General features: G+C 38.0%; 1 protein-coding gene across 6 annotated transcripts in view; it reads left to right on the forward strand.

Annotated features, from left to right (window-relative positions):
* The window catches only part of MTUS2 (microtubule associated scaffold protein 2), a 577,843-nt gene that overhangs the window by 63,370 nt on the left and 487,287 nt on the right, over positions 1 to 27,186 (forward strand). The window contains exon 3 of one of the 6 annotated variants that reach the window (XM_055317370.1): positions 24,763 to 24,825. The exons of the other annotated variants lie outside the window; for them this stretch is intronic. The gene's annotated coding sequence lies outside the window, so the exon portion shown is untranslated. The remainder of the gene's footprint in view (positions 1 to 24,762; positions 24,826 to 27,186) is intronic. 6 annotated transcript variants of the gene reach the window in all.

The following is a 27,186-nucleotide window of genomic DNA, read 5'->3' on the forward strand; positions in this document are numbered from 1 at the left end:
TCCAGTTTATTTTAATTGGTCCTTAATATACAACTGCCAGACTTGCATTGGTCCATTTGTAAATCAGTTATTGTCATAAAGAAAGACTGTTTTCTCTTTCAGCAATAGTCACAGAGCTTTGTGAAAAAGCAGTAGTAAAACAAAAACTAATGGAGCAGAACCCTGTGTTTTATGTGACTGTTTTCTGTGCCATGTAGGAACTGTTTTGGTTATTATCAGGCATTTGAATTACTTTAAAATATTCGCTCTCAGGCTGATGTAGACTCTGATTTCTTCATACACACTTGTAAAAAGCTATGTGGAATTTTATTAGATTGAAGTTTTGACTTTAAAAAGAAACTTTGGTCTTAAGGTGGAATCCAAATCAAATACCTCTTATTGTTTAAGTAATTAAACAAAAACAGTTTTGATATTATTTCCATTATATAAATGGCTGGACAAATGGCCTCACTGGGAGAAGCAGAGAGATGATGGATATGAAAGGAGGAAGGAAGGCCCACTGGACCAGAGCTGCTTTCTTCTTCCATCAAGTTCCCTGTTGGGCTGTTCACCATCTCGTTGCATTGTTTATCCTCAGATATCGGTATCCATGCTTCTGGTAGTGATTGAGCTTGTTGACCGGTTGGGATTTATCAAATTTGGTTTAATTTGCAATTGGTCAAGGACAGTGGCTAGAAAGACATAGGACTTTGTTAGAGCAGCACATAAGAGAAGTTGTAGGGGAATAAGGCATGGATATTGTCTGGAAGGGAAGGGAAGGATATTGTCTGTGACCTGATTCATAGTTTAAAAAGATGACCTTGGTTACGTGTGGACAGCAGACTATAGAAAATCTAGTGAGGAGGCTCTTGAACGAGGAGTCTAATGTGAGATGGGTGATGGTGGGCAGCTGAGTAGGTTTAGAATATGTTTTGAGAGCTATATTGATGGATTCTAGGGGGGAATAGAGGAAAGAGGAATTAAGGGGGCATTCTTTTTTACTGAGCAGTTTTTGTAGATGTGATGTTCCTAATGTAGTTGGGGAAGATTTGGAGAATAAGTTTTGGAGAGAAAATCAAGAGTTTTGTCTTGGATATGTTAAGTTTGAGATCAATATTAGCCATACAGTGGGAGACCTGAGGAACTATAAGCGATATTTGAAGAGTTAATAACTGAATTTTCCAAGTCTGAAGAAAGACATAATAAATTCAAGAGACTACACAAACTCCAAATACCTCTCCCTTTGACAAGTAGCAGTGAAACTGACAGGTGACTTTTTGAGAGAATCAATAAAAGCCAGAAAACAATGCACTGATATGTTTAAAAAAACTAAAGGGAAATAAATACCAACCTACAATTCTAGATCTAGTGAGAACAACCTTCAAAGACAAAATAAAGACATTTTTGGACAAATGAAAACCTTGAAAAAATGCATTGCCAGCAGACCAAAATGGAAGTATGGAGATACAGGGAGGAACAATATATTTCAATGACACATCTTTGAGATTCTTGAACATGCCACAAAGGAACATTTACTCCCTTCAGAGAGTTTTTAAGGCACATCCTCTTTTCTCTGCCTGATGTTTTTCTCATCTTCATTAAGTTAACCCCTCTGTTCATCTAGATAGAAGCACAAAGGGCACTTCTCTAGAAGCCTTCTCTGACACCCTATCTAGTTTGGAACGAGGTCAAGTCCTTCTGTAAAGAGTATCATGAGTATCCAAATATTAATTATTGAAGTGTTTTACAGTGTTGAATAGGGGAGTTGTCTTTGTAACATTAAAATATTTGTAAATTGATAACATTTAAATTAGCTCACACTTAACCTCTTGCCTTAACACTGGCATCAAATTTACATGTTTAATGCAATCCCTATCAAAATACCATGGACTTTCTTCAGAGAGTTGGAACAAACTATTTTAAGATTTGTGTGGAATCAGAAAAGACCCTGAATAGCCAGGGGAATTTTAAAAAAGAAAACCATAGCTGGGGGCATCACAATGCCAGATTTCAGGTTGTACTACAAAGCTGTGGTCATCAAGACAGTGTGGACTGGCACAAAAACAGACACATAGATCCATGGAACAGAAGAGAGAATCCAGAAGTGGACCCTCAACTTTATGGTGAACTAATATTCGACAAAGGAGGAAAGACTATCCACTGGAAGAAAGACAGTCTCTTCAATAAATGGTGCTGCATGGACATCCACATGCAGAAGAATGAAACTAGACCACTCTCTTGCACCATACACAAAGATAAACTCAAAATGGATGAAAGATCTAAATGTGAGACAAGATTCCATCAAAATCCTAGAGGAGAACACAGGTAACACACTTTTTGAACTCAGCCACAGTAACTTCTTTCAAGATACATCCATGAAGGCAAAAGAAACAAGAGCCAAAAATGAACTATTGGGACTTCATCAAGATAAGAAGCTTTTGCACAGCAAAGGATACAGTCAACAAAATTAAAAGACAACCTACAGAATGGGAGAAGATATTTGCAAATGACATATCAGATAAAGGGCTAGTTTCCAAGATCTATAAAGAACTTATTAAACTCAACAGCAAAGAAACAAACAACCAATCATGAAATGGGCAATGTTTATAGCAGCAATGTCCACAATAGCCAAACTGTGGAAGGAGCCTCGGTGTCCATCAAAAGATGAATGGATAAAGAAGATGTGGTTTATGTATACAATGGAATATTACTCAGCCATTAGAAACGACAAATACCCACCATTTGCTTCAACGTGGATGGAACTGGAGGGTATTATGCTGAGTGAAATAAGTCCATCGGAGAAGGACAAACATTGTATGTTCTCATTCATTTGGGGAATATAAATAATAGTGAAAGGGAATATAAGGGAAGGGAGAAAAAATGTGTGGGAAATATCAGAAAGGGAGACAGAACATAAAGACTCCTAACTCTGGGAAACGAACTAGGGGTGGTGGAAGGGGAGGAGGGCGGGGGGTGGGGGTGACTGGTTGGCGGGCATTGAGGGGGGCACTTGACGGGATGAGCACTGGGTGTTATTCTATATGTTGGCAAATTGAACACCAATAAAAAATAAATTTATTAAAAAAACCCACTGGCATTAATCTCCATTCATCCTGTCAGTATGTTGTATTAACCTCTGGTTGGTAGTTGGATGTTTACAACAATGCAGTGCCAATCAGTTCCATAGTAAAATCACACATATCACCAGCTATGCAGAATTTTATGAACTTGATGATAGTGATGTTGAATTACCAGAACTATATGTGTTGTTAATGACCAATACCTAGAGTCATTTGAGTTCATAATTGAGGAAGGTACAATGGATAATGAATGACCTTCAATAGATGATAATTTGGAAATCAAAAACTACAAAAGACTGTAAGACAATATTTTTACAAAATTCACTCTCTTTATTATTACCCTGTAAAAATTTGGAATGAAAATAGGCTTTTTTATTATGCTTTTATACAGTATTTAATCAACACTTGACTCATTTTTATTTAAGAATGATTTTCTCAAATATTGGATGAAACAAACTTATTTTTCCTTACTATTTTTAAGGTAAGTCATTCAATTTATGTTGTATAATAAATCATACAAAACATAATGGCTTAAGACAAAGGACTCACTTATTATGTCTTATGGTGTCTGTTAGGAGTTCTTCAGGAAGGGTTTGGCTAGGTAGTTCTTTTTTGGAGTCTCTTAGATGGTGTGGTCATATCACCTGAGGTTGCAATCATCTTTAGCCATGACAATACTGGAATGGCTCATTCATATGCTTGGCTATTTATCTGGAGCTTTAGTTGCTCCCCATATGGGTCTTTCTGTGAGGGTTTGAATGGCTTCATGGCATGGTGCCCAGCCTTCTAAAGAGTAAGTGTTCCAAGAAGCCAAGGTAGAAGCTACACTGTCTTTTATGAGCTAATATCAGGAGACCCCATACTGTCACTTCCACTGACTGTTAGTCACAGGAGACCAACTCTGGTTCACTGTGGAATAGCATTATACAAGGACAAGAATACTAGGAGTCGTAGATCATTGTAGGTAGTTTTGGGGGTTGGATACCACATAAATTATCCTTTCTTTTTTTTTTTTCAATTTACTGTGAAAACTTTGTTGTATGTTGATTAATTCTGAGGGGTCTTGGTTTAGTATCAATTATCCCGAGATAAGGAGGGTCTCCCAAACCATTCTTTTGTAGAAGTGCTTATCATAACTGTAATTTACATGTATTTATGAGGATTATTTTATTGTCTCCTCCATAAGACAGTGTTTTATGTCTTATGGACATAAAGGAAAGACTCGCCCCCACCAAACCAGTACAGTAGCACCATACCTAGCACATAATAGGTGCTCAGTAAGAATGTATTAAATAAATGAATACATGAATCCAGTTGAATACTTGTTCTTTGTTGAAGAAACTCCAAACCTAGATTAAATAGATACAATTTTTGTTTTGTTTTTATTATCCAGGGTATGCACTTAGATTGCTGCTTTACTAAGCCTATGTGTTGAGTGTTCTCTATTCATACTACTGTTTAATTTTTAAAGGATTAACTTAGTCTGTGCTACTGTGGAAGGAAAATATACCTCATAGGTAAATATGTGCTATTGGATTGATATGGATTTAGCATCTTCCCTGGGGAAAATTGTTCAGGTGAATTCTGTAATTGATCATTTGGTGTCACTCAAGAATATCAATGGCCATTTCAACAACTTGGGGTTAGTAAGAAAGAGGAAACTGTATTCTTTAAATGAAAAAAAAATAGGTTTCTGTTCACTGGGGTTCAGAATATAACAGCGAGGACTTATAGCAATTTTTAAAGTGATTATTTTGTAGGTTTGCTTATTGTAATGTTCTAGAATGTTTTATTCATCACTTCTTTTGCCCACTAAAACCTGTTTAAAATGTTTTTTAATTTAAAAATTGATGAGCCTCGAATGGGTGGCAGAATGCCAGCAAGGCACCAATTCCTACGGCTGCCTGTGTACTGTTATTCTGAGATAACTGTTTTGAAATCTTTTAGCTAACAGCTGAAACATGACTCTCCCGCAGGAAGATTTTAGCACTTCTAATCTTTTGCCCCACCTCCGCCTTCCGTCAGAATTAAGGAGCCCAATTTTGAACATTGGATCAGTGTGTAGATTCCCCCTAGATTATACATTCTGAAGCAAAGAGGCTATGTCTGCTCTTCAGGAGTTGCCTTCATATGGGTACATAAGAACATCTAGTTCAGATGAGTTAAATAATGAGATTTATTAGCCCATATAAATGTGGAAGCCTAAAGGTAGGGTAGGATCGAGTATGACATCTAGAGGTTTCAGCCACATTTCCATGTGCATGTCTTGGCTCTACCCTCCTCTAGCCATCCTAGGGATGGCTACAGCAGTTCCCAACCTCTCATTCAACATACTGCCCAAATGAAAAGGGAGCTACTTCTTGGACATCCCACAAGATCAAGGAAAGTCTTTTTTCAGAAATCCCCAGGAAAGCACTCTCTGTGTGTCTTTGGTCTAGGTTGAGTCATAGGCTCATTCCTGAACCCATCTTTGGTGATAGGAGTGGGATCATCTTTGGGTCAGTTGTACCAATCCATGGAAGTAGGAGTAGGGCCACCTTCTGTGGGGACTGGATGGAGGAGAGGTGAATACCTGAACAAAATCAGTTTTGTTAGGAAAGAGGTAGATGCCCCAAAACAATATCCCTTATACTTCCTGTTGTATTCCCAGTACCTGGAACGATGCTTGTACATTATAGGTTTTCAATAAATATTTATTAAGTGAATTTGTTCTTTTATCTTCTGATTTCATTTCTCAAACTCTGTGTTTGCTTTTTATGATATGATATTAATTATTTATTTATTGAAGTATAGCTGACACATATATTTGCTTTTGTTTCCTGGGATAGACACTTATACATTGCTTGTTACTGTCTTACTTTTGTTTTTATTCTTACTTTTAAATGCTATTTTAAAAATATTTAAATAGCCTGTTGCTATTTTGTAATTAATAGAATTATTAAAAATATTTTATAATTAAAACAATTTGATAGGTATGTGCTTAGATAATTTTGTTAGCATATCCCAGGCTAAGAGCTCATTTTTAGTAAAACTAAGAAAGCAAACCTGATCTGTTATTTATATTTTGTAAGCTGGTGGAAGTATAACAGAGAATGTCATATAATGATGACATATGGTAGGAACCATAAAATCTCACATTACTTGTCAACACCTGCTCAGTTTAAAGAAATGAATTTAGTGTAAGATTACTATAAATCCTATAACTAAAGTAGTTATGATGTTGCTTTAGTAAATGAGTCTGTAGGAAGATACACAGAAGCTTCCTACTGATCTGTAGCAATATGGGTATGTACTTATTTTATCTCCCAATGTCATAAGCTGTAATTAAATTCTTAAATTGCTAAGGCCATTGGTGGTTTACTTAAATTTAGTATCTAGACAGCACAGGCCTTGGAGGTGCTGGCTCTTCTGTTTCACTGCATCTCAAAATGTGTTTCCTTTGCATTTGGAAATGAAGCTACTGGCCTCCTAAGTATAGACCATGGCCTCTGTGTGTTTTCTAGTTATGGTGCAAGATTTGCACTTGATCCTTTGAGTAATGACTGTTGGATAAGGGTGCATGCTTTGTGGCTCTGAAAGATATTAATTGATATATGTGAGGATCAAACCTACTTTCTGGTGGCCTTTAGCATAATGGCCCAGAACACTTTCAAACATTGAGGTTGTGACTTAAAAAATAATGTATTTCCCCATGTGCCTGGTGGTGGCTAGGAAAACTCAGGTGGAATGGCCTTTTCCCCAGATCACCCCTGGAGCCCGTACGGAATAAGCTTTAATTACTATTTAAAACCTACTTTTCTCTCCCTCCCCCCCTACTTTCATGTTCCTCTGTTGTTAATACCAACTAACACATTCAAATTTTAGAACTTAAATGTAGAGTTGTACGTAGTGTTAAAGGTGGGTCAGGGTCTGTGGGGGTACCATTTTACTTCTTAGAATGCATGTTTTATTGATTGCCCATAGACTTTTCCTGGACTGTTACTTCATGTACAAGTGATATGAAATGTTGATGTTGAAAACTTGACCTGGGGGGCTCCCCTTATTTGAATACATTCTTGAAACATCATTGCTGCAAATCCAAGAGAGTGGATATTTCCTAGACAGGGTAGTATTGCCCCGTGTGTGTTAAGAGAGAGTTTTCAATCATCTTCATTGAATAATGGAGTCCATTGATGATCTAGCAGGGGTTGAAAATTGATTGGAGTGAGAACTCTCTGAAGTGAAGTGAAAGAATTTCCTTTTAGTATTGAGTGCCCAGTGGGCATGGACGGTAGGGAGGTATCTAAACACCATTGGCATTGTTATGTGGTTTTTCAGGGTCAGTGCTCAAAAACCTGTGATAGGAAGACAGTGAAGGTAGAGGTGATGAATTGATTCAGGTCAGGAAGGCAAGGGGTCAAGAAGGTGAAGATATTTGTATTACTATCTCAAGTGATAGGTCATGAGGTGGAGGCAAAAAAATGAAGCTAGTAGGGATACGATATATTGAAAGAAGACAGAGCTTTGGTTACTGAAAGACCACCATTTTCAGCAGACATTTAGGCATCTTTTTCTGAAATTGTATTTCACCAACATTTGGTCTTGACATTTCTGTTGAACACATTTTGGTTAATAATATGATTTAAGGAAGAAATCTGTATTCATTGTGTTTAATTCACACCAACTCTGAAAAATATGAAAAAAACACTGTTGATGAAATGGAAGTCTCATTTCCCTCCTTTCTGCTTGTTATTATTTCCATTTGCATATTACTCCAGGCTAATGATAAAACATAAAATGTATTTTATCAAGATCAGAATAAATCTAGCAAGGTTGATCCCTGAATATTTATGAAACACAGCAGTAAATGAATAAAGTAGAGCATTAATAAAATTGGTTGTTCTATCTTAAATTTTGTGAAATGGAAAAGCAAAATTCAGGACTCATGGTAAACACTCTGACATATTCATGCTAACAACTCAGTAACACTATATTTATCAACCAAAAAGCAAAGGTTAGAAGAAAAGGAAAATTAAAGATTTATGTATTTTATAAGAGGAAAAATAGACTTTAATATAACATGCATATTTTGGAAACGTATATTAAAAGGAAAAGAGAAACTAGTTGCCATTGGTTATACTACTCAACAATAATCACAGATTATGTTACGAGTATTCTTTCCAGATTTTGTCTTTCTGTGCATAGGCTGATGGATTAGAGATAAGGTAGATGAGAATGAGAGGCATCAAAAAAAGACTCCAAATGGGAAAGAGATGGAGTTGTGGATGTCATTGCCTGAGATGGGGCAGAGTGTGGGAGGGGCAGAGGAGGGGAGCTCAGTTTGGGATGATCTTCCCAGGGAAATGAGTATTATCTGTGTGTAAATCCTCACTGTGGCCATTTTGAGTAGACAGAAGTAACCAAAAAATATGGTTCTTACTCAGGGAACTTGCTGTTAAATTAGGGGAGGTAAAGCATGTGTGAACCTAAAAAGTATATGAAGTGTGTGAGTGATACAGACCTAAGCTGTTTTAGGATTTTGATGAATAATCACAATGGGCAGAGCAGTTTAGGAGTAGGCTAGCTTGGGTGAGGAACTGGCATTTCCCATGGCTTTGAAGTCCCCGGAGGGTTTAGCATGTTAGAGAGCCAGGAACCTAGTCCAGTGGGGCCCAAGGTACAGAAATCAGAATGTCTGGGGCAGGGAATAAGTTGTGTTGGCCAACATGAGGGTTAGAGTTGGAGGTTGGTGGGTTGAGGAAGGCTTTGGGTTCCTGCTAGGGAGTTTGGCCTTCATTTTGTAGATAATAAACCATGATTGAAGGGATTTGATTTATGTAGTTGGCCTGGTTGGATTATTGCCTTGGGAAGTTTAATCATTCTCATTATGTTTCCTAGAAGTAGGCCTCTTTGTTGTTTTCACTGTGCTTATTCTCTCAGCCTCATTATTGACTATATTCTTTCTGATGAACTGGCCCCTTTTAGCCCCCTGGACACAACTGATTGCTGATTTGCCTCCAGTCTCTCTGACCACAGCTCTTTTCTCATTTACTCAGCAGATATTTATTGAGAGCCTGCTGTGTGGCCGACCTCATGCCGGACACAGAGGACAAAGCTAGGTGGGTCTAATGGGGAATAGACACGAAATAAATAATTACAATACCACTGCATAATTTCAATTTTGTTAGGCCCTGTGAAGGAAAGCTATAGATCACTGAGGAAGGGGGTTCAGTGTGGGGTCCTTGAGACCTGAGCAATGTTGGGCGAAAGGAAGGGGGAAGCATTCTAGACCAAGGGTGCATGTACGGAGGCCCTGTGATGGGAATGCTTTTCATGCTCTAGGAGAGGAAGCAATGTCTAGTGTGACCACAGAGGTGTAAGGGAGTATCTTCTGAGGTCTGTCCATGACCTCTTCTCTCATGCCAGACCCTCTCAGGGCTGTCATCTGGGCAGTTTTTTCCACCTCTTCCTTCTCTCAAAACCTCCAGATTTCCTTACCAGGCATCTCCCCTTGCATATGCTAAAGGCACAATTAACCTAGCATGTCCTAAGCTCTGTGAAATATCTACTCACTTGGGGCTCTGCTTATCTTCATGTTTTTCTCCTTGCCCTACATACCTTTCTATCCTCTTTTTCCTATCAAAACACAGTTCATGTATTCCTCTTTGCAAAACCTTCTCTACCCATTTATCCCTACCCCTGTCTTCTGTGGCAAAACAAACGAATTCTGTGTCCTACAAAACACTGTCCATTCCTCTGTTAACACCATTGGTTTGCACTATTGACCATTGTATGCTTATGCTCTGAGTGGATTGAGTCTTCCTAGAGCTTAATTCCCTGGTGCCTTGCATATTTGGAATTATAGTTGTACTAAATGACTTTTATGAGCAAAATAAAAATAGATATTGAAACACTGATGAAAATGCTCTAAATAGGACAATAAAAAGAGAGAAAGGCAAGAGTCATGTCTGGTACAGAATGAAAGCATAGCCAATGAAGAAAACCCATCTATCTGATTTCTCCTTTGGCATCTTAATCAGAGATGCTGTCAATTGTTATTCTGGTTACAGGCCCTGCATAGATCTCATGAAATCTGAAAAGCAAGAGATATTTCAAGAGAGAATTGGTCCCTTGAGATAGTACAATCAACCTTTGGGTCTCATCCTTTACATTTAAGATTGCACTGTCAATGTCTAGGGCAAAGGGTAAGGGATAAGCCACATCATTTGAAAAGAATCATTAAAGAAAAATAAATAAAATTGTATGCTAAATTGACCATCTCCCAAGAAAAGAAAGCAATTGATCATGAAATCTGATAACCAAGAATCTACTTGGAAGTAATTAGTGTTTACCAAGGGTGCTTTATATAATCCATTTATTTTAATTTCTTTTTAATTCTTTGTGATGATGGAGGTGACAGGTTCATTGTTCACTTGTTCTGAGCTCTTCCCAGGGATGTAGCTTCTCATATGCTTCCCATTCGGTGACAGGCTTAGAAAAAACAAAAAGGATCTCATGTTGGTGGTGTTCCATTCAAGGGAGGAAAAGAGGCATTTAGGGTTTCACTTGACTTGCAGAGATGATTGAGTTAAGACATGCATTGCCTGCCCTGGAGAACTTAGACTCATTTGCACAGTGGTGTTTTCTCCTCTGTGCTAGCGTTGGGCTTGCAGGTACATGCTCATTATTTCTGACTTTCTAATTATAGCTAAGTCATCACAGATTTGGGTGAGCTGCCTAGTTATTAGATAATTACTCTCACTCTGTTGTAGGGTGTATGAAGTTGTAATGAAGCCAGAATGTGCGTTGAATATGGGTGTGTCTCGTTTTCAAGGCTTCCATGTTTTTCCTCAGTTTATGTATGTATTGCAGACCTATGGTAAATACAGAGCAGTGCTTTATGCTGTGCGCTGGGATTTGTATTTCAAAAGAAAGCGTGAGGGATTATTTTTTTCTCTTGAAGAGAAGGGTAGCCATGCCTGGTGAGACATGGGAAAAACCAGTATACTCGAAAATGTTCTAATTTGTCATTCTAAGTGTTTCCATAACCAGTAGCAAAATGGATCAGTCTAAAGAATAGCAAATGGAAACTTGGCATGAACTCATTAAAGTCCTCTCCCCTTTAGAATATGTGTATGTTCTCTGCTCTTAAGTGGAATTTGAGCATGAGAGGGCATATATATTCCATATATAGTAGCGAGGGTGGGTGAGGTTGGGGTGAGGGGATGCAGGATGCTAGGGATGCTCCAGTGATACTTGACTAGGATCTTGGCTAAATTTCTCCATACCTGCATTCCAGTGGAGGACTTAGTAGGATGGTTTCTGTACAATGTAGCAACTTTTTCCTAGACTATAAAGCATAGTAGTGTCCCTGGAATAGCATCTATTTTAGCCATGCAGCTTCACTTCTAATGATATGTACTCTGTAACTACAGAATGGCCTAAATTATAGGAGTTTTTGGTTGTTATATTGCAATTCTAGAAGCTGGACAGGAAGGGACCTTATCGAAACATCTAGACTTAGTGGTGAGACTATATTCATGATTTTTGTTATATTTGAGAACTAACATTATTAGTTATGTTATAGTATTTTCTCTAGATTATATCCTATGCTTGGCTTAGCTTCCTCCTAAGCATAATATCAGGATTTGATGATGTTGCTGCTTGGACTCTGGAACCAAATTGCCTGGGTTCACATTCTTGCTCCACCTCTGTCTGGTCACAGTGACCTGGAGCAAATTATTCCACCTCTCAGTTTAATAGGGTTTTTATGAAGATTCAGTGGGGGGTAGGGGGAAAGAATGTAAAGCAGTTAAAGTAGTACCATGCACACATTAAGTGCACCCAAAGCTAGCTATTATTGTCCTAGATTTTTGTAACAACCATGAAAATATTTATTTAAAAAATCACTTTACACCAGCTATGATTAGATCGCATTCTACTAATGGGATGTGTATTTTGCTTTGAGAAGCATTGATCTTGTCATCCAGTCGCATACATTTTTTGTGCTTGCTTCTCTACCCTGGACAGAGGCCACCCGAGGATTCCACCCCATGTTAGCATCCGTGGAGCCCCACAGCTTCCTTTCATCACTTCCAGTTTACCCTTTGACATCACAGGGGCCAACTCTAACCTCTCTTCTCCGGTATAGTCTTTTACATATTTGAAGGGAGCTGTCTCATCTCTTGGAGTCCTCTTTTTCATTCCTGCAAAGTGTCAGCTTCTTTCTGAAGCGGTCCTGACTTGCTCTGCATGTCTCCTGCTATCCCTTTACCGGGGAAGAAGTTGAGGGAGAAGAGGTTTGTCCTAGGACACCTGGCACACATTTCGCTGGTACTAATTAGTGTTCATAAATTTTGTGAGCACCTGGAGCCTGGAAGCCTCCAGTGTCTTTTCAGATGCCAGAGTTGCAGGTAAAATGTGGAAGGAGCCCATATTTCCATTCAGAGCAGGGACGTGAATTTAATGAAATCTTGGAAAACTGTACCTATGGTGCCTCTGTGAAGGGAAGGGCAGATCAACTTACTTTCTTTACTGTGTACCCTTTTATCTTTCAAGTGTTACAGAGTACAGTGTGTTACCTACTAAAACACATCGCATGCACATACAAAAGAGCAGAATCATAGACTACTGGCACCGGAAGGTATCTTTAAAAAATGACATAAATGAGTTTTGTAAATGCTTAACTCCTGGCTAAGGTAACAAAGAGGTGATACATGGGCAGCCCTTTGAAAGGAGAAAACAAATACAAATAACAAAGGCTCACCTCTAGCAGGTACCCTCCTTCCACCACCCGCATATCCCATTGGTTCTCATGGATTCTTGCTTTTTCTTTAAGACTCAGTTCAGGTATTATTTGCCCCTGGAAAGCGTTCCTTAACCACTCACCCTCTCCACTGGGCTGGGCCCAAGGTCTCCCTTCCTGTTCCCTGAGCATCTTGAAGAAGTGGTACACGATTTTCAAGGACCACGTGTTTCTGGAGGACTATGAAATCCACAGTGGAATGAACCTGGAGCTTTATTACCACTAGAGCAGAATTCCTTTCCCCTGTCCTGCCCTGCCTTGCCCTCTTCTCTCCTCTTCTCCCCTCCTGTCCTCTCCTCTCCCCTCTTCTCCACCCTCTCCCCCACACTGATATGGATGCTTGTTTTTAAAAACTCATGTTAATAAAATCTTAGAAGTTGACAAAAAATGAGTGATTCCAGACTCATGAATCACAGTCTGTCATAATCACCTCTACCCTTCAAACTCTGTAACCCTGACTCTGAGGGAAGGGCTGTCTCATTAGTATTTATATTCCCAAAATCTACCTAATACTTACAATATTCCCACTATGATGCCCGGCATGGAGAATACATTGGATACACATTTATGAATGTGCACACTGTGAGGTGGAGTTCAGGGCTGTTGCGTGAGGTGTTGTGAAGGCTTCATGGGGGCAGCTGGTGTGTGAGTCATACTGAGGTCTCAGTGGACATTTGCCAAGCTGAGAGGGGAGGGGCAGCCCTCCAGCCAAAGGGAACAGCAAGTTCAAGGGCACAGAGGCATGGTAGATATTACCTGTTTAGAACAACCGCCAACTCTAAAAATATGTCTTAACCCGAAGATACCTTTTAGAGCAAAACATACCTAATGTTTTACTCTGAGTTCATTCTTGATTTCATTTATTTGAGATTATGTTTTGAATCATCTGCTGTGGTTGGATGAGAAGTTCATAGGGTTGGTCATATTCTCCTTCCTGACCAACCTCTTTCCCTCCCTCTCACCTTCCTTTTTTCCTTCTCTCCTTGTTTATGTAAGAACCTACTCTGTAAAAGACATATTCCAGACATTTGAGGGACACACTTGAGGAGCTTATGGTCCAGAAATGAACCTGATGTGCAGGACTGCAGTTGAGAGTGCTGCAGGCCACAGGAGAACACTTGCTGGGTTCTAGGAGGATTCACAGGGAGGAGAACGTCAATGCAGAGGATGGAGAGATGGCTTCATGGTGAGGCTCACATTTATGCTGGATTTGGGTGAGTGTGTGCTTGTGCTGATGGTTGTGAAAGAGGTGGGTGCAGGTGGTGGGCATTCCCAGGAGAGAAAACAGTGTAAGCAAATGTCTGAAGGCAGGACAGCCTGGAATGTCCCAAGGAACCAACAGCATTCCGTATGGCTGGAGAGGAGAATGAATAGCAGCAAGGAACCTTGGAGGGTGAATTTGTGGGTGGTTATGGAGGTTCCTGAATGCCCGGTGACAAGTTTGCACTCTCTTCTTCAGGCTGTGGGGAGCCACTGCCGATATTTAGCATCCCTTTGATATATCGGAGCTGTAGTCAGAGTCAAGTATCCTAACTAGACAAAAAATCCCCCCCCCCAAACAACAAAAACAGAACCTACTTTGGAAAACTGCTGAGTAAGTGAGCTGGCAAGAGGTATTTGTGTAGGGAGAAAGAACAGACAGAGGCAGGAAATTATTCCTGGCCACATGATGCTTCCAGAAGGTCTTTCAGGATTCTTTCCGCACCCAGTTTAATGTAGAGAGTGGCATAGGGCATATAAAAGGGGGAGGACCAAAACAACAGTAAGAATGGTAATCATTTCCCATGATCTAAAGGCAGAGCCATTGTCAACTGATCTGATCTATGGTGAAAAGAGTCTTGCTGCTGCCACGTGTAGGCTGAATCATTATATTCATTTCTGTTAGCTTTGGTATGCCTTAATTTTTCTGTGGTTTTGATAACACGTAATTCTGAAGCTCTTTCTGAAATATAGGACTAGAAGTACCTCATGAAGCACAGGGCTTCCCGAGACACTGAGTTCCCTGGAGGAGCTTGGATTTCAGATGCATCAGAGAGAGACTGCATGAGTATCAAGATACCCTCCAAATGGTTTTTAAAGCTATACAGCTGGCCAAATGAGAAGACAGGTTAAGCAGGCTTTCCATATGAATAGAACATGATTATAATTATTTATATCCTTGAGTTGTGAGGCTTAGTTTCTGCCATGTGCAGATTTGCAAATTTTTATGACTCAAAGAAATATATCGTAGAACTAGGATTCTAGAGACACATCATTTTGCCTTTGTTAAAGACTTGAGATTTTGCACGTACAGCAAGTCACACTTTATTTTTTCAGAGATGGGCAGAAGGCACATAGAGTAAGATGTTGAGAACATTTAGGATTGTATCATTTCCTTTTGGGGGGGCCACTCCTTACTGTTTAACTTTTGTCCTCATTATTGTCCTTTCTGTGGGCTGAATTATATCTCCCAATTCATATATCAAAGCTCCAACCTCCCAGTGGATGGTGTTTGGAGATGGAGCCTTGGGAGGTAATTAGGTTTAGTTGAGGTCAGGAGAATGGGGCCCTCATGATGGTATTAGTGCCCTTATAACAAGAGGCAGCAGAGAGCTTACTCTTTCTTTATGCACCACATGAGGACATAGTGAGATGGAGGTCATCTGCAAGTCAGAATGAGAGTTCTTGCCAAAAACCAGATCATCTGGCACCTTTGGCTTGGACTTCCAGCGTCCAGAATTGTGAGAAAATATACTTTTGGTGTTCAAGCTGCCCCATCTGTGGGTGTTTTGTTATGGCAGCCTTAGCTGACTAATATGGCTACCACAAGTAAGACTTACAAAGGTACAAGGGAAGGTTAGAAATCATGTGATTATTACATAAGAAATGCTGTACTATTTCTTTTTGAGGCTGTATTGATGATGCATTTTTAGCATTATGAATGTGATATAGACAGATTGAGGGTGAATACTGGGGTCTGTTTGTGTGACAAATTCTAGTAAAAGGGAGAACATACTTTGCTTTAGAATCAAAAAATAACCTTGGAACCTGGGGTACTGTATGCTTTAGGTATGGAAACTCCCAGCCATTGGGGGATTTAACTAGCTTAACTTTTACTTAACTAGTGTAACTAGCATAATGTTTAAATACAAAAGTTCTTGCATATACCATGAGGTTAACAAATTAGTTATTTTATGAAAATGATCACTTTTGGAGGTCCTATAGCAATAAAAGAAGTGCTTAAGATAAAACAATTTGAAACAGAGAAAAGGTCAAGAGAGGTGTGAAAGCATTTCAAAGAGCTAGAAATCCACCTGTCAGTTTTAGCTCTCCTAAAAATCATCCATCCTCAGTGTCTGAAAGCCAGTTTCATGTGTGCCAAGTTCTGTGTAGCAAAACAAAGGGGAAAGGAGGAAGCAGCTCATATCTGTATGTGGAGGTGATCCTAGCTATGTTCTTGTTCCTCTCAGATCTGAAATACGGTGGGAGTCCCTAGGAGGTGGTTTCAGGGGTCTTTGAGGCTACAGCCCTATTGGAAGAGAACATAGCATTAACCTTCACTGTCCTAGACTGATTTAGTACTAGGCAATATTTCATGGGTTTTATTTGACTTTTATTTTTTAATTTGTGGAGTAATGAGCTGTCCTTCTGTTGGAATTTTAGGGTATAGAAAGGTATTTTGAGGAATTCTATAATCAAAAGTAAAGTATTTATAGGTATCTTAAATTTGAAGCCATACACTTCCCCAGTATTAATTTGAGCAGTTAGAGAGTTACCTTCATTTTTTAGATTAAATAATATTAATAGCTAGGATATAACTCCCAGGAATATTTAAAGCCATAGGCAGATTTAGATTTAGTAACTTACTGAAAACTGGTTTCCTTAAAAATTTTGATGCGCTTTCCAGGAAGGTAAGTGTTAAGTTCTTGAGAAATCAAATCAAAACAGCTGAGTTGTTCCCTGTGTGTATATCTCTGCACCAGGCCTTCTAGAAGCTACAGAGAAGCGTCAGCTTCTATGAATTCAAATTCTGACAGTGCTGTGTGAGACCATTTTCTCAGCCTTCACTGAATTTTAAACTATTTGAGATCCAGGACCAAAAAAAAAAAAAATGTGAAAAGGAGATGACAAAAGAAAATGTAATTAACATTTTATCAGCAGTGTCTCAGAGTAGTGTGATTGATTATTAGAGTAATTTTATAGGTAATGAATGATACAGGATGTGAGGCAGAGGTGGTCAGAGAAGAGTTGGGATTTTTACTGAATGTTAAAGGAACTGGTTAGATTCTGGCAAGCAGTGATGAAGTGGGAGGCATTCTAGGAGAATGGATTCAAAGTTTTGTGGGGAAGGGGGCTGAGGGGTGACACTCTAAGATGTGTTTGAGGCAGGAGCTGTTGTATAATTTGTAGGATTTGGGACAAAATGAAAATGTGGGGTGTCCTGTTAAAAAATTATTAAGAATTTCCAGTCTGTGACAGCGGAGCATGGAGCCAAACATGGGGCTCTGGAATAGGATGCTTGTCTGTGAAGCTGGCCCTGGTTTGAGGGATGGTGAATAAGCTAGATTAATTAGGTCCTAATGACTTCTAAAGATGACTATTAAAAAATGTTACCAAAAGCTCTATCAGAACTTAAAACTTTTCTTTGTCTCAGCTTTACCATCCCATGGTGTGAAATATTTATCATGGGGTGTTGCTTAGAGCCAGAATCCTGCTCTTTACCCAGTGACTTCTCCTGTCCTGAACACAGCACTGAAGATATTTTTTTGGACACAAATATGAAAAGCTTAGTTACGTGACCAACCCCTTCATCTCCACTGATTGCAAACATCATCTCTTCAATGAAAATGAATGATCAAGTTTAGAAAGAACCAGCTTATTGCTGTGCTAGCTAGGGGCTTGGCAGTCATTAGTGAGTTAGTTAACAGTTGTACCAGAACTTCTTTCTTAGGTTTAAATGCTCCAAAGCAATTTATCACTTCAAATAAAAAAACAAAATAGGAATCACTCTGGAGGCAATATATTTTTATTTTTGACATACTTAAAAAACAAACTGTATAATAGACTGGAAATTCTGGGCACTTGAGTCTGACTTCACATGAGCTGTGATGTATCATCTTTGGTTAAATGTCTCATCTATCAGTCATCACTTCCCTGTGCAGTAATGATTAGTTAGAATATTTGCCTAATATCTGGGTGGTTAAGGAGAATACTAGAATAATGCAGACTTGATGAAGTTGTAAGTTTTTTATTTAGCAAAGAATTCAAATTCTCTTTATTCCCATCTTTCCTTTAGTCCCTACTACAACCCCGTGGCCCAGCAAAGGCGGTGTCTCAGTTTTACTTCTTCAGGCAATAAACACATTTCCTCTTGGCATTGTTTTTATTTTGAGATCAATGTACATTTACATGCAGCCATAAGAAATAACAGACATATAGTACATTATCCTTTACCTAATCTTCCTCAATAATAACATCTTGCAAAACTGGAGTACAGTGTCACAAATAGGGTATCAGCATTGATTCAATCCATTGATCTTGTTCAGAGGTCTCCAATTTTGCTTATATTTATTTGTGTCTGTGTGTTTAATTCTGTCTAATTTTATCAGATGTATAGGTTCACATATCACTGTGGTAGTCAAGATTCTGAAGTTCATCATCATGAGGATCCCTCTTGTTATAACCACACTCACTGGAACACCCCCACCGCATCATCCTTAACCCCTGGTAGCCTCTCATTGGTTCTTCATTTCCATAATTTTGTTATTTCAAGACAAAATAGTTATAATCATACAATATGTAACCTTTTAGGATTGTATTTTTTTCACTCAGCTTAATTCCCTGATTGTTAATCCAAATTGTTGTGTGTATTATTAATCTGTTCCTTGTACCACTGAGCAGTATTCCATGGTATGGATATACCGCAGTTGTTTAAAAGTTATCTAGGGCATTTCCATTTTCAGGCTAGATTGCCAGGCTACTGTGTCAAAGTACCACAGACTGAATGGCTTAACTAACAGAAACGTGTTTTCTTACAATTCTGGCAGTTAGAAGTCTGAGATCAAGGTGTTAGTGGGGTTGGTTTCTTCTGAGGTCTCTCTCCATGGCTCATAGATGGTCATTGCCCTTTGTGTCATCACGTGGTCTTCCCTGTGTGTGCTTGTGTCCAAATTTCTCTTCTTTAAGAACATCAGTCATATTAGAAGGAGTCCACCCCAATGACTTTAATGAATCTTAATTAGTTCTCTACAGTTACTGTCTCTAAATACAGTCACATACTAAGATACTAGAAGTTACAACCTCAACATACAAGTTTGGAGGTAGGCAGAACTCAGTTCAGCCCATAATAGTCATGTATGGTTTTTCTGTGAATGTCAGTTTTTATTTTGCTGAGAAAATGGCCAAGAGTACAATTGCTGGGTCCTATGGTAATTGTATGTTTAGTTTTGTTGTTGTCGATGCTGTTTTAAACTGCCAAGCAGTGAGACAGAGTGGCTAAAATGAGCAATGTTTCTCTGCATCCTCAGCACCATTTGATATTGTCACTAACTTTTAGTCATTCTGATAAATCCGTAGTGACATCTCATTGCAGTTTTAACTTGCATTTCTCTTTTGGTGAATGATGTTGAACTTCTTTTCATGTGCTTATTTGCCATCTGTATCCTCTGGAGAAAAGTCTGTTCATGTCTCTTGCCCATTTTTGAATTGGAGATTGTTTTCTTGCTCTTGGCTTTTGAGAGTTCTTTATATATATTCTAGATATGAATTCCTTTTCAAATGTGTGTTTTGCAGGTCATAGATGTGTAGCTTGTCTTTTCATCCTTTTAACAAGGGCTTTCCCAGAGCAGATACTTAAATTTTGATGAAGTTCAATTTATCAGTTTTTTTTCTTTTATGTGATTGTGCTTTTGGTTCAAGCCTAAGAGCTCTGCCTCGCCTTAGATCCCAAAGATTTTCTTCTATATTTTTAAAATTAAACTTTTACGGTTTTATTTTTTACAAAACTAAACAATATGGTCTGTGGTCCGTATTGACTTAATCTTTGGTATAAGATGTGAGATTTAGGTTGAGGTTAAATCTGCCTATGGATGCCTATGGATGTCCAAGTGTTCCAGTACCATTTGTTGAAAAGGCTATTCTTCCTCCGTCAGATTGCTTTTACACCACTGTCAAGTATCTGTTGGACATATTTTCACGTCTGTTTCTGGGTTCTCAAGTCTGTTCCATTGTTCAATGTGTGTCTTCTTCTGCTAGTATGAAACCGTCTTGATTACTGTAAGTCTTGATAATGGGTAGCATGACTCCTTCTATTATATTCTTGTTTTCCCCCCCAAGAATGTTTTAACCATAATAGAGTCTCTGCCTTTTTGTATAAATTTTAGAATAAGCTTTTTTATGTCTACAAAAAAATAAAACCCTCACAGAGACTTTTTTTTTAAGATTTTATTTATTTATTAATGAAAGAGAGAGAGAGAGAGAGAGAGAGAGAGAAGCAGAGACACAGACAGAGGCAAAAGCAGGCTCCATACAGGGAGGCTGACATGGGACTCGATCCTGGGTCTCCAGGATCATGCCCTGGGCTGAAGGTGGCACTAAACCGCTGAGCCACCTGGGCTGCCCCTCACAGAGATTTTGATAGTAATTATGTCATATTAATTTGGGAGAAATTGACATCTTTACTATGTTGACTCTTCCAATCCATGAAAATAGTGTCTCTCCATTTGCTTAGATCTTCTTTGATTTCGTTCATCAGCATTTATAGTTTTCAGCAAAAAGATCCCATATATATTTTTTAAGTGCATACCTAAGTATTTCATTTATTCTGAAAAGATTATAAATGGTATTGTATTTTTAAATTTTGGTTACTGCATGCTTTTTGTTAGTATAAAATTGATATTTATGTGTTGGTATAAAATTGATATTTATAAATTATAAATTGATATTTATGTGTAGGTATAAAATTGATATTTATGTGTTGATCTTACACTTGCAATTTTGCTGAATTCATTTATTATTTCCAAGAGATTTTTTTTTTTCCAAGAGATTTTTAAAGTAGTTTCCTTGGGAATTTCTACATGGCAAATCATGTCATATGCAAATTTGGATAGTTTTATTTCTTCCTTTTTGATCCAAATTTATTTCCTTTTCCTGCCATACTGTGCCAGCTAGAACTTCAAGTATTGTGCAGAATAAAAGTTCTGAGAGTAGATCTTAGGATAAAAGCATCTAGACTTTCACTGTTAAGCATGCTATTTGCTGTAGGATTTTTGTACATACTTATTATCAAATTGAGGAGTTTACCCCTTTACTCCTAACTTGTTTTTGTCATGAATGGGTATTGGACTTTGTCAAATGCCTCCCCCCCCTTTTTTTTACATCATTTGTTATGGTTTTTCTTCTTTAGTCTGTATATAGAAGTGGATTATATTGATTGGTTTTTCACATGTGGAATCAGCTTTGCATACTTGGAATAAATCCAGCTTTGTCATGGTATGAATTCTTTTATACACTGTTGGACTAAATTTACCAGTATTTTGTTGAAGATTCTTATATTTATGAGAGCTATTGGTCTGTAGTTCTTGTGTTTGTTTTGTTTTTGTTTTTCCTTTTTTTTTCTTTCTTTTTTTTTCTTTTTGGTACTGTCTTTGTCTGGTTTTGGTATCAGGGTAAGACTGGTTTCTTATTTTTTTTTTAGATTATTTATTTATTTATTCATGAGAGACACAGAGAGAGGCAGAGACAAAGGCAGAGGGAGAAGCAGGCTCCATGCAGGAAGCCCCATGTGGGACCCCATCCTGGGACTCCAGGATCACACCCTGAGCCAAAGGCAGACGCTCAACTGTTGAGCCACCCAGGCGTCCCAAGACTGGCTTCTTAAAATGAGTGAGGAAGTGTTCTCTTATTTTCTATTTTCTGAAAGAGATTGTATAAAATTGGTGTTAATTCTTTAAACATTTGATAGAATTCTCTAGTGAAACCATCTGGGCCTGGTGATTCTTTACATTATGAATTAAATCCTTAAATAGTTATAGGGCTGTTCAGATAATCTCTTTCATATTGGGTGAATTGTGGTGGTTTGTGGGTTTTGAAGACTGGGTCCATTTCATCCAAGATTCCTTCTTTTATGATTTCATGACTTCCTTTGTATGAAGAATCTCCTTTAGCTATTCTTTAAGGATAGGTCTTTTAGGAATGAGTTGTTTTAATTTTCCTTCATGTGAGAATGTCTGTTTATCTTTCATCCCTGAAGGAGAGTTTTTCTGGGTAAAGAATCTGCTATTGACAGTTCTTTTCTTTCACTGCTTGAAAACATTGTGCCACTTTCTTGCCTCCACAGTTTCAGATGAATAAAACCGAATTGGCATTTCCCTATGGGTAATCTATTATTTCTCTCTGGCTGCTTTCAAGATTTTTCTTTGTACTTAGTTTGAGAAATTTATGGTATGTTTTGGTGAGGATTTCTTTGTGTTTACCCTGTTTGGAATTCATCAGCTTCTTGATTCTGTAGATTTATGTTTTTTTTTTTTTTTCAAATGTGAGATGTTGTCAGTCATTATATGTTAAAATATTTTTTAGTCCATTCTCTTTCTCCTTTCCTTCTGGGATTCCAAAAGATACGATTGTTGGATCTTTTCTTATTGTTCCACAGGTGCCTGGGGTGCTATTAATTTAGTTTTTTTCAATTTACTTTCTCTATGTTACAATTGGGTAGATTTTATTGCTCTGTCCTCAAGTTCACTGTTTCTTTCCTGTCATCCCACTTTAGTATTGAGCCCATCCATTGAATTTTTTTATTTCTGTTATTACATTTTTCAGTTCTATTTTTTTCATTTTTTTAAAGAAAATATGTAATTACTAGCTGAAGCATTTTTATCATGGCTGCTTTATAATCCAAGACAGATAATTCCAACATATTATTTATTTCAATGTTGATGCCAGTTGGTTTTATTTTCTCAAATCAAGTTGTAATTTTCCTGATTCTTGGAATGGTGAGTGATTTTCAATTGTATTTTGGATGTTTTGGCTATTTTGTTAGAATTCTCTGAATTCTTTTTAAATATTTTATTTTGGAAGGCAGTAATGCTTTTTAGGTTTAGTACACAGATCCTGGCCTACTTTTTGGGGACTCTCTTTTAATGGTAATTTAATTTTTAAGTATACTGAGTGTGTCTAGTGCCACTGGGCCTCTCACTGGTCCCTACTGGTGCTGCCTGAGGGAATGGAAGTTGTTTACTCATATCAGGACACTTTGTACCTCTAGATGTGGTAAGAGTTTCTCTGGTTCATGGGTATAGTGATGCTTCCTCTGCCTGGCTGTTTGTTGTGTTGAGATCTCCTTTACTGGTGCTTCCTAGATGTGCAGTGTCTCTCAGTAGGGAAGGGAGTCTCCAGCCCATGGGAACAAAGTAGTTTTTCATGCTAGATAAGTTGTGGTGGTAGGATCCCCTGCCTGTGGATATACAGAGTACTTCCCAGGCTTGATATTGTTGTGGGAGGATCCCTCTTGCCTATGCTGCTTGGCCTCCTGTGCCACTAGGTTGAGAGGGGAATCTTTGGCCCTTGGGGGACAAAGATGGTTCCCAGCCACCTTCTGCAGTAGAATCACCCTTGTTGGAAGTACTTCCCCTTCCCACCATTTTTTAATTTTTCAGTGGAGGTTAGTATTCTTGCCTAACTGGGAGAAGAATGCTTCCCTGGCTATTTACTGTCAGCAGGGATCTCTATCATTCCCCCTTGCCTGGCTCACATGGTGTTGTCAAAAGGACTCCCTTGTGATACAGGGGAGAAATGAACCTACATGGACTGCCCTTTGTTGCTGAGTTGAGAATCAGGAAATACCAGGTCTGGGTTGCCTTCAGCTTTTGGGTGGGAGATCCTAAGGCCTCATACTACTCTGCTGTTCCTTTAGTTTTAGGGTCCTTAACCGTCTACCTTCCTTTGTATACCTTTTAGCAGTCTGCTTTGAGTAACCCTTGCTTTATTTCTGGGTTCACTACCAGTAACATATTGCAAAGAAGAACAGCTTGGAAAAGAGGATGTAAGGGGAGGGGAGGAGGGAGGGAAGATAAAGAAGGGAATTAAGTTGATCAAATGGAATTTTTTCCTCTTTTTTTTTTTTAATTCTTGGGAATTATGAAGCCCAAGCAATTGCAAGCATAGCTTATATTTAGTGGGGAGGGGCAAGGAGAAGTGAGTCTATGCCATCTTGTCTAGACTTATATATTTTCTGTTTAACTTTCACTTCCTTTCTATTTTGTTTTTCCCTCTTTTTGCTTGAAAAGCTTTGAGAGTAATCCTGCAGTCAAGCAATATCCTCTTGTTCTTGGGTACAAATGTATGGAGGCCTGCTGTATCTGACCAAGGTGACAACTCCAATAGACTGAATATATTTTGCTGATATAGACTTATTTCTTTCTAAAAATATTAAAACAAAAGTTTAAGTACATGTGCATTGGGAGTAAAAGAGAGGGAGGTCTGCTGTGTAGGGATGATGGGATAAGTTGGCACTGCCTTTTCCTCTCTGGCACCATGCTTGTGGCCAGTGCTTGTCCTGGCTGAATGGGATGTTGTGGCCATCTGGTCCCCCAGTTTCAATCACTTGAAGTAGTGCCCAGTAGCTCTCTGTCAGGGGACTATCTTTAGATTATTTCAAGGTAATTCTTGTCCTTTGGGCACTGAAAAGGAATGGGAAAGTATAGAAATCACTTTAAGATTAGTGGGAATTAGTATAGGAGCAGATGAGATCACTTCCTGATGGCCTTTTTTCCTGTAAAAAAGGGCACATATATTGCCTTTTGCTTTGAGAGATAAACCAGAATCAAATTTGTCTTGTTAGGCAAGATGTGCCCCATCAGTAAGAGTGATTTCATTATATACTTTATTGCAAAGGAAAAGATTTCATTTCTGCTCCTTATCTTAGGTCCTCTTTCTAATGCTTAGATGAGAAGGAGATGAGAGATGCCTTGGTTGCCTTTGGGTCATAGCAGGATTTGGTCAAACAAGGTAAGTTTGGATCAGTTTTGCTTTTTACCCAGAATCAGAATGTTGTGCTTAATTATTTTGACACAAGAAGCTGTTGCCCATCCCTAACTTTGCAAAAGTCAATGGGATTGAAGTTTCCTTAAGAAGAGAAATTGAAGTACATTGATTCTGGCTTTACTCATTTAATGATGAAACAGTTAATGAATTCTGAGCTAAGGTCCTGTATTTTCTGTTTTATGTAAGACTAATATTTTCATTGAATAAATGGAAATGAATTTCATGCTAATGTACATGAATATATACAATCATTTAAAATATTTTAAGAGCTAACATTTGTCCTTCGGGAAGAAATACTAGTTGTAGGCCACTTTTAAGCTATTTAAACATTTATGAAATATTTAGTACTGTATTTTCTAAATCCTAACTGCCATCTGGGCAACTTGGTGGGACTCCGTTTCTCTGTGGTGGGTCTTGTTTGTCCCATACTGAGGACCTCTCACACTGGTGAGGGTGGTTGACTCAGATCTGAGTCCATGGCATGGCATTGAATCCTGGTTCTGTTTACAAATTTCAGGCCTTGGACAAGGTACATCACCCCCAGTTCCTCAGTTTCTCATGTATATACTGTAGAAATATAGCGATGTTATGAGCATGAAATGGAACAATGTATGGAAAGCACTTAGAACAATATCTTGCTAATAGCAAACATATACTAGGTATTGTTCTTGTGATGCATAGTTACTGGTATTTTGAAACCAAAAGGAAGTATGTATGATTGTGGGAATTAAAGATAAAGCCATCTTGGCATTGTTATTCATCATCAAGATCTTGATACTCTGGATGAGTTATAAAAATGCTGTGTACTAATATTTAGCTTGATGCCATGTTGCCCTCCCTGAGTTGGCAGTGTCTTACTTCTGTTGCTGTCTTTCCCACATCTGATACCCTGCCTTCCCCTTCCTTCCCATGGGTAGACAGTTTCAGATTCTCATTATTTTGTTCTTCCTAACAGTCAAGTTGGAAACAAGTTACTGAAAACACAAATCCCTATCTGTTTCTAAAAGATATGGTGTAAACATAGTGGGCATTTATGACAGCTAATTTTGTTGTACTTTGTTATTTGGAGAAGATGATGTTAATGCCAAATGAGTAATAAAAATCAATTAAATTCATTTAAGGAAATTAAAGTGCTGACAAGTTCATAATGGCTTTTCTGGTTGTTAAATGAGATTGACATGGATTAACAATTGGTAGTGGACAGAAATTTGCTGAATTTACTGAAGTATATTTCCATTAAAATGACAGCTGTGTAGAAGAGCCGTAACCAGGGCATTTAGTTATGGGACCCAAGAGTGTGAAGGAGAGAACTAATCAAATAAGACAAGTTGTACTTAATTTTAATTAGGTAAATTCCCCTTCACGTTTTAATCCCATAAACTCTGTCATGGATGGTGTAGAAGCTAGTAGGCTGCCATCTTATAGTGTAATGCTGGTTTCTTTTTCTAAGTTATTAAAAAAAAAGTAGAATTAACTTTTGTACTTAATTATGCATTCTGAGTTAACCACTTTAATGAAAATAGTTTGTCTCAGTCACCTTTTCAATATTTGAAATTTTGTTAATAAAATCATCAAATCATCTTTACAAAAATGTAATGAAAATTTTATATTTTCATTTTGCAATGCAAAATGAAACCTGATGTAAGGGATTTTATATCAGTGAAATTGTTTAGTTGCTGAAATAACAACAGTGAATCCTAGAATGTAATTTCTGTAGACCATTTAAGCTTTTTTAGTTTTATGTGTGCTTTTTGTTGTTCATTTCTTTGTTGTTGCAGTGTGGATGTATGTAAAAGGGATTCTGATCTTTGTTGGTTCATTAGATTCTTGTTTTACTAGGATATTGGGGGCCAGGAGGTACCAGATAATCAAGATTTTGTTATACTTGTGGGATATAACTAGGTGTTATAGTGTTGATAGTCATGAAATTTTCTTTAACTTAAATGGGCAGCATGTATAGCATATGATTATTTTTTGGCTGGTGTACATAGAAGCATAATATATGAATTTTGCAGCAGCCTGAGATTTAATAAACATTTTGTATATATTACTGTCTTTGAATTGCTTTGCTAAACACAAGATGGATATAAAGAGGTATTTTTTTTAAGGCACTGCTTTTAAGTTCTCTATAATGGAAGAGGCAGACATATAAACAGTAGTACAAAGTACTAGGAGATTAGTTCCAGACAGAGATAAAATGATTTCAGTGGAAAAATCTAAGAAGTCCTGAAACTTGATATATGAGCCTGACCTGAAATAAGGATTTTTTAAAAAGATTTATTTATTTATTTATTTATTTATTTATTTATTTATTTATTTATTTAT

The sequence above is a fragment of the Nyctereutes procyonoides genome, unplaced genomic scaffold (genome assembly GCF_905146905.1).
Source record: "Nyctereutes procyonoides isolate TBG_1078 unplaced genomic scaffold, NYPRO_anot_genome, whole genome shotgun sequence".
Lineage (NCBI taxonomy): Eukaryota > Metazoa > Chordata > Mammalia > Carnivora > Canidae > Nyctereutes > Nyctereutes procyonoides.